The sequence below is a fragment of the Olea europaea genome, unplaced genomic scaffold (assembly GCF_002742605.1).
Source record: "Olea europaea var. sylvestris unplaced genomic scaffold, O_europaea_v1 scaffold1929, whole genome shotgun sequence".
NCBI classification, from domain to species: Eukaryota; Viridiplantae; Streptophyta; class Magnoliopsida; order Lamiales; family Oleaceae; genus Olea; species Olea europaea.
The window spans coordinates 10,959-18,342 of NW_019237118.1; positions in this window are offsets into that span (position 1 = coordinate 10,959).

A 7,384-nucleotide genomic window follows, 5' to 3' on the forward strand; every position below is an offset into this window, starting at 1 on the left:
GTAACTCTGTTCGTATAAACAATAGTAATGTATTTTATGGACTTGGACATGTGGAAGGTGGTTATAGTGTCGGACTGTGATCTTGACACCTAAAATTATTATGTTGATCGTTGTTTTTCTGTGAACTTATCTTCTTCTTCTTCTAAATATTTGAATATTGATACATATGTATGGCAGGCTAAATTATAACATATTGGGTAAGAGAGAATGAATAGGTTAGCTAAAAAAGTCTTGTTAGGTTCAATCTCTAAAACTTCGTTACTTACTTGTGAACATTGCATAATCAAAAAAACAACATAAAAACCATTCGATAAAGCTATTTAGATATATGTGGCCCTATGAATGTGAGGGTAAGACCCTCTTATTTCATTACTTTTATAGACAATTTCACGTGGTATAGTTACATATATTTGATTTCTCATAAGTCAAAAGCATCATAATGTTTTAGACAATATTTACATGTGGTAGAAAATCAAATAGATAGAAAGTTGAAAGATTTAAGAATTGATCAGGGACGTGAATATCTATCCAAAGAGTTCAAAGAACTACGTAATGATAAGGGAATCATTAGACAGTTAACTATTCCCAACACACCTTAACAAAATGATGTTGTTTAGAGGAGAAATAGAACATTTCTAGAAATGATGAGGTCCATGATGATGCAGGCTAACTTATCTATTTCCTATTGGGAAGATGCTTTGTTAGCTGCGACCTATAAATTCTTATTAGAAATCTCTCTAAATCGGTACTTACTACACCATATCAGCTTTGGACAGGAAATCCCCTAATTTAAGTTCTCTTAAATCTTGGGGATCAATTGCCTATATATATGATTCTTCAAGTAAGTTTGGAAAATTAAGTCCGTGGGACAAGAAGTGTACCTTTATGAGATATTTAGTGTAACGCCCCGAAAATTTTAGAATAAATTTATTTTAAGGAGTAGGATTTTGTAATACCGCACTATTATTTCTCGTGATTATCATGTCTATTTAAATTAATTGCATTAATACTATTTAGATTTTTGTCATGACTAACCATACTCTACAGTGGAATGTATCGTGGTCGCCCTAAATGATCGACGTGCCAACTAAAACTCATTATGATATGCTTATAATTCAATTAAACATATTAATGCATTATGTGATATTTATTTTATAAAAAGCTCAACGTTATAATTTGCAATTAGATATATTGAACTTAGACTTGGCCATAATGATATTTGTATCTTTCTTGTTAATCTAGATAAACTCTTAATTGGGTTTATAATTAGACCGTAAATAAGGTAATGAACCAACCACGAGTTAACTTACTGGATTTGATGAAATTGCTAACTAGTTTATTAGCACGCTTTTTTTACCCTTAAATTAAGTGTCCTAAAATTTGAATGAAAGCCTTTCACCTTCATTTACTAAAAAAAAATAAAAATCTTTCTATCCACTTATGTTTCACGTTCCTGGAATTTTATTTTCGCTAGAATAGTTAATTTATTTTATGTACTTTCCTAATTAAATTCTTTTTTTATTGATTTGAATTGGTAATGACTAATTTAAGGTGTTATTTAAGTAAATGAGGTAAAAATTGGATGTTAAAATTTATTAGCATAAATTGTGCCGAATTATCTATCATTAGGCCGAAAATGAAGAATTTTTACATAGCTTGATCAACGCCTTTAAAATAATTTAATAGTATAAAAAGGGGGCCTTATTAATTAAATTAGCACCAATTACACTAGTTAGCTGTCATTAGATTTAAAATGAAGACTTCCCACATACTTTTGCAAATTGGGCTACACTCCCTTTGAAGCTACTGTCGACCCACTTTCACACCCTCAGAGTATCCAAAATTTTGTTTTTGCTTGGCAATATTTTCCACAATTTTCTCAGCATATAGTCACGGCAACAGTGAAAGCTTTTGAGAATATGAATTTCTTACTTACGACAATTTTATTGTCAAACGAGTTAGGATACTCTGTGCAAGTTGTCCCGTCCTTTCATTATTGTAATTTTTCTTGCGTGATTTATTTTATGAAATGCTAATTGACCTGCGGGTCCCTATGGAATGAAATGAAATGAAATGTTAGATCGCCTTCGGATCTTCTCAAATGTGTTAGAGCTTTCGATTGATCACCTATTACTCTTGATGAAATGATGATATGGAATGTTATAGATTCATGTTTTAAAAGTTACTGTATTGTTTGGACGCACATAGTCTACTGAGTATAAATTACTCACTCTTTCAACTTTAACATTTCAGGTTAGGTCGGTCGACAGAGATGGTGGCTGAGCAGTACGCAGGTTGCCAAGTAAAGAAGATTTTCAAGAAAATATTTAAGTATAATTATGTTAGGATATTTTTTTGTTTTTCTTTAATTCCATCTAATGCTCTAAATTCTATTACACTGTTATTTTATTTTCAAATAAATTAAAAGTTTAAAATTTCCAATTAAATATTTCTGCTTCAAGTATGTTTATGAAATGATATCAGTAACACCACAATATTTAAGTTGATAAAATTCGGGGCGTTGCATTTAGACCAGTTCAAGGGATATATGTTCATAGGTGAAAACCATGATGTGACAATATTGGATAGTGATTTTCCTAATACGGAAAAATTAAAAAGGGAGAACCTTTGTATTAAATAGATGATAGAGTTGTACATGATGAATCAACTCAGGTGCAAGAGGAAATAATTCCAACTGTCAATCCAAGAGCAATTTATCTCCAAGGGTACTAGAAAAATTATTTCTAAACGTCATTTCGAGATTAAATGGCAAGTATTCCTAGTATCTCGAGAAGATGATGAAAAACCAAAATTATCATTCCCTACAAAGGAAAAATGGAAGAATGCAATGAAAGAAGAGATGAAGTTTATGAGATCGAATCAAGTCTGGGATTTAGTTGATCTTCCATTTGGTCAAAAAGCTATTGGAACAAATGGATTCTTAAGATGAAACGAAGAACTAGTGGGACTCTAGAGATGTATAAGGCTCATTTGGTGGCAAAATGTTATACTCAACATAGGGGTATAGATTATGAAGAGTGAAATTTTCACCAAATGTTATACTTAACATAGGGACATTTTAACCAACAGTGAAATTTACTTCAATTCGGTTACTCTTAGTTATACTAGCGTGTTTAGTTTAGAGTTACATCAAATGAATGTGAAGAATATCTTTCTCAATGAAAAATTGAATGAAAAATCTACATGTAACAATCAGTAGGTCTCATTGGAACAACCAAGAAAATAAACTTGAAAATTAAATAGATCAATCTATGGCTTAAAGTAGTCTTTTAGACAATGGTACTTGAAATTTGACAAAGCAATTATCTCGTACATTTTTGTTATGATGGACGAAGATCATTATATTTATTTGAAAAAGTCCAATGATAAATTTGTAATTTAATCTTTCTATGTAAATGATATCTTACTGGCTGGAAATAATAAGGAGTATATTAAAACTATTAAGAAACGATTATCCTTGAATTTTGAAATGAAGGTAATGGGTGAAGCAGATTACATATTAGGTGTTAAAATCCATAAAGATCGATCAAAGAGACATCTTATTGTGTCACAAGAGCCATATATAAAGAAAATTCTTGAACATTTCAAAATGAAGAATTGCAATCCCACTGACACTCCTATATCAAAAGGCAAAACTCAAGTCTTCATGTGTATCCTAAAACTCTTGAGAAAAAGAAGAAATGTCCAGAGGTTCATACTACAGTGCGGTTGGGAGCTTGATATACATTATGATGTGTACTCGCCATGATATTTGTTATGTCGTATTTCTTGTCAATAAGTATCAATCTAACCCTGAAAGAGAGCATTGGAAAGCCTTTAAGCAGAGCCGGACCTGATAGGAGGCCCAAGAGGCCTTCGCCTCAGGCCTAGCTTTTTAGGGGGGCCCAAAATTTTCCCCTTTCATTTTTTTTTCAATAAAGCCCAGCCCCAGTAGCCCATTTATCTTTCAAAACCTCCTAGAAGCTCGAGAAATCAGTGCAACGATTGGTATCCATTTTATTCTCATTTTTTCCTATTTTTTCCAACCTTTAGTCAACCACTGTGGGCCCCCTGTCAGAAAAGTAAAAGACCAACCTAACAAAACTTGAGGCCGCATTTAATCCTCATGACATTTGAAATTTTGATTTTTTGGCATTCCATTTTTGTCCTCCCATCATAATTTTATTACTTTCATACCCTGCCCTTCACTTTGGAATTGTATTTTTTCGCTGAGGGCAAACTGGTCCAGAAATTTCAACGGGATGATAGTCTCTATCCATTTCTGACACTTGGCTGCATGTGTCGAGCAGTCTTCATATTATTACTGTAGCAAAATGAGAATTGGCTGAAATACATATAAAGTAATAAAAATTTTATCAGGAATTTTTACGTCCAAAAAAATAAGATTTTTTGACACATACCACATATAAAATTTCCTAATAAAATGATGTAAATTATATCGAAAAATTTGTCGCGCAAAAATAATAAACATTAATAAAATAATTGATTTCTTTTTTAAAAAAAGACGAGTTATACGTTCTTTTTGACACACACGTTTAACTTACGTTTACCCATTTTCGATATTTGTTTCGATCATTCGATATGTCTACGATATAGTTTTCGAAATGAGCTTCGAGATGATATAGAAGATTTAAGTATTCGATCAGCGTACAATTATCAACGAATTTTTAAAGTTGGCATCTTATCGAAAATCTCGAAATTGTAGTTTGGAACAACTACTTTGACGCGTCGTAACATTTGCTACGGTTGTCCGTTTTGTGCACCGTTAACGACGTAGAATACTAGGCAATGAGTACTTCAAAATGATATTAAGATTGTGATATTTCGACGTCATATGATATCTCATAATGACTCCAAAAATTAAGACAAACACATGAGAAATTATAATGAATCTATTGGTCTTTTCCTTTTCCGCCAGCACCCTTTCCTTTTTCCTTCCACCACACAATGACACGTGTCATCTTTTTGAAATTCTGTAAGACCCCTGTAAGAAACCATATGTACGCGTAGCTTAATCCGAAAAAATTTGGCAAGAATGAGTGTCAAACAGGCTGTAAATATTAAATTCTAAATTTTTTTCCCCCGTCGTTCACTTTCTTGCAGCAAGCACAATACCACATATTGACATTACTTATTCATTTATAATGTTATGTGAAAAAGGGTTGTAATGAGATTATAAGAGAGCAATTTTCTTATTTGATGAATTGCGCGTGCGTGGGTTCACTAGGTTGTGGCCTAATAATTACACATACCCTTTCGTGTTTAAGGCTGTTGAAGGGTTGGGGGAGCTGGATCGAGGGGAGAGGCAAAGGATTCATGGGTTTGTTAATTGTTATAAAAGTGGGGTGTTATTTGATTGTTATGTTTGTAATTCCGTTATGGACATGTATGGGGGTTTCAGGTTTGGGATATGTGCAGAGCTTGAGCAAGGTGTTCGAGGAATTGTCTCTGAGAGACGTTGTTTTGTGGAATGTATTGATTTCATTTTTTGGGCTTGTCAAAAGTGAGAGATTTGAATGACATATACTAGTATTTCAGTTTTTCTCTTTTCTCTTGACTTTATTATAGGATTTTGGAATTGGATATATTTCTATTATTCCGGGATTTCACAATTGGATTTTTGGAATTGTATGTAATTGTTGTTATTTCGGGATTCAACAATTGATTATTGGAATTGGATGTGCTCTGTCCTTCATCTTCATTTTTTCTCTTTTCTCGACTTTATTCTAGGATTTTGGAATTGGATATATTTCTATTATTCTTGGATTTTGCAATTGGATTTTTGGATTGGATGTATCATGTAATTGTTGTTATTTTGGGGATTCAGCAATTGATTTTTTGAATTGGATGTGCTTTGTTCTTCATCTTTATCTTGTTGTACTTCTCATTTTGGAATTGGATATATTTCTATTATTCTGGGATTTTGCAATTGGATTTTTGGATTGGATGTAATTGTTGTTATTTTAAGAGTTAAGAAAGTAAAGATGTTATCATTTACATTTTACCTTTGTTCCGTGACTTTTGTTAGGATATCATTTATGGATTGCTTTGGGATTCCTGTAGCTTATTTTGAATAAATATTTATTTGTTGCTTTATTATTGATTTTATGTTAAAAATTTAGTTCCTCAAAACTCTTATTTAAAAAATAAATAAAAAAAATGCATCGTTTGCTATGAACTGGGGCCCCAAATTTTGAAACTCGCCTCAGGCCCCACGAAGCCAGGTCCGGCCCTGGCCTTTAAGAGGATATTGAGATAACTGGATGATACTGCTAATTACTTTTATGCTATTAAGGGATTGATTTGTGCTTAAAAGGATACACGCATGCTGATTGGGTTGGAGAGGATGAGTCCAAATCAACTTCAAGATATGTATTCTTGCTTAATAATGGCACCATCTCTTCGAGAAGCAAGAAATAGACATGCATTTTATTATCTACAATGGAAGCAGAATTTGTAGCATGAGTTTCAACGGTACGAGAAGCTATTTGGTTAAAGAGATTTTTGCATCATCTAAGAGTCCGGAATGGTGACGTGGGACCTATATTGATTTACTGTGATAGTCACACAATTATTGTATATACAAAGGATCCCATGTACACAACATAACCAAACATATTGATACAAAATGTAATTTTGTTAGAGACATCATAGGTAAAAATGAAGTGAATTTACAATATATTTCTACGCACCAAATGATAGCTGATCCGTTTACAAAACCTATCCCTAGATATATTATTATGACTCGTGTTAAATCTTTGGGATTGCATACAATTTGAATTATATACCGTGTAAACTTTTCAGATAAGTTCATTAATGAGTAGTGCTTTGAGTTCATATGTTAAGAGCCATCTTTTGTTGTGATTTTTTTATTATTGTTTCACCTAAAAGTATGTCAAACAAGTTGAGATTGGCTTACTCACACGAACAGTCGCCTTAGACACTTTAGGGTGTGCTGCAATGAGACATAGTAATTATGTTGTGTACATGATTCAGTCGCCTTGATGAGATATAAAGATGGGATTACAAGTTATCGAAATATATTTTGCCATCCAATAGACTTGTTCCAAAGCCAGATCGAGTTCTCTATTGGGATTACATAGAGGAATAAATATAAGAAAAACTCATGTTAGACATCAAGTAATAGCTGAACTATGATTTATACGATATATTTAATTTGTAAGATTAGACACACGTCCTAAAAAAGGAAAAAAATAATATTGTAACATGTGTTTCATACCATGTGTACTTACGACCAATGGGAAATGAAAGTTTGGTCCCAACTTCTTCATTGTATAAATCTCTGAGGCACATATAACCTCACTTATATACCCTTATGACTTTTGATTATTTCTTAGAATTT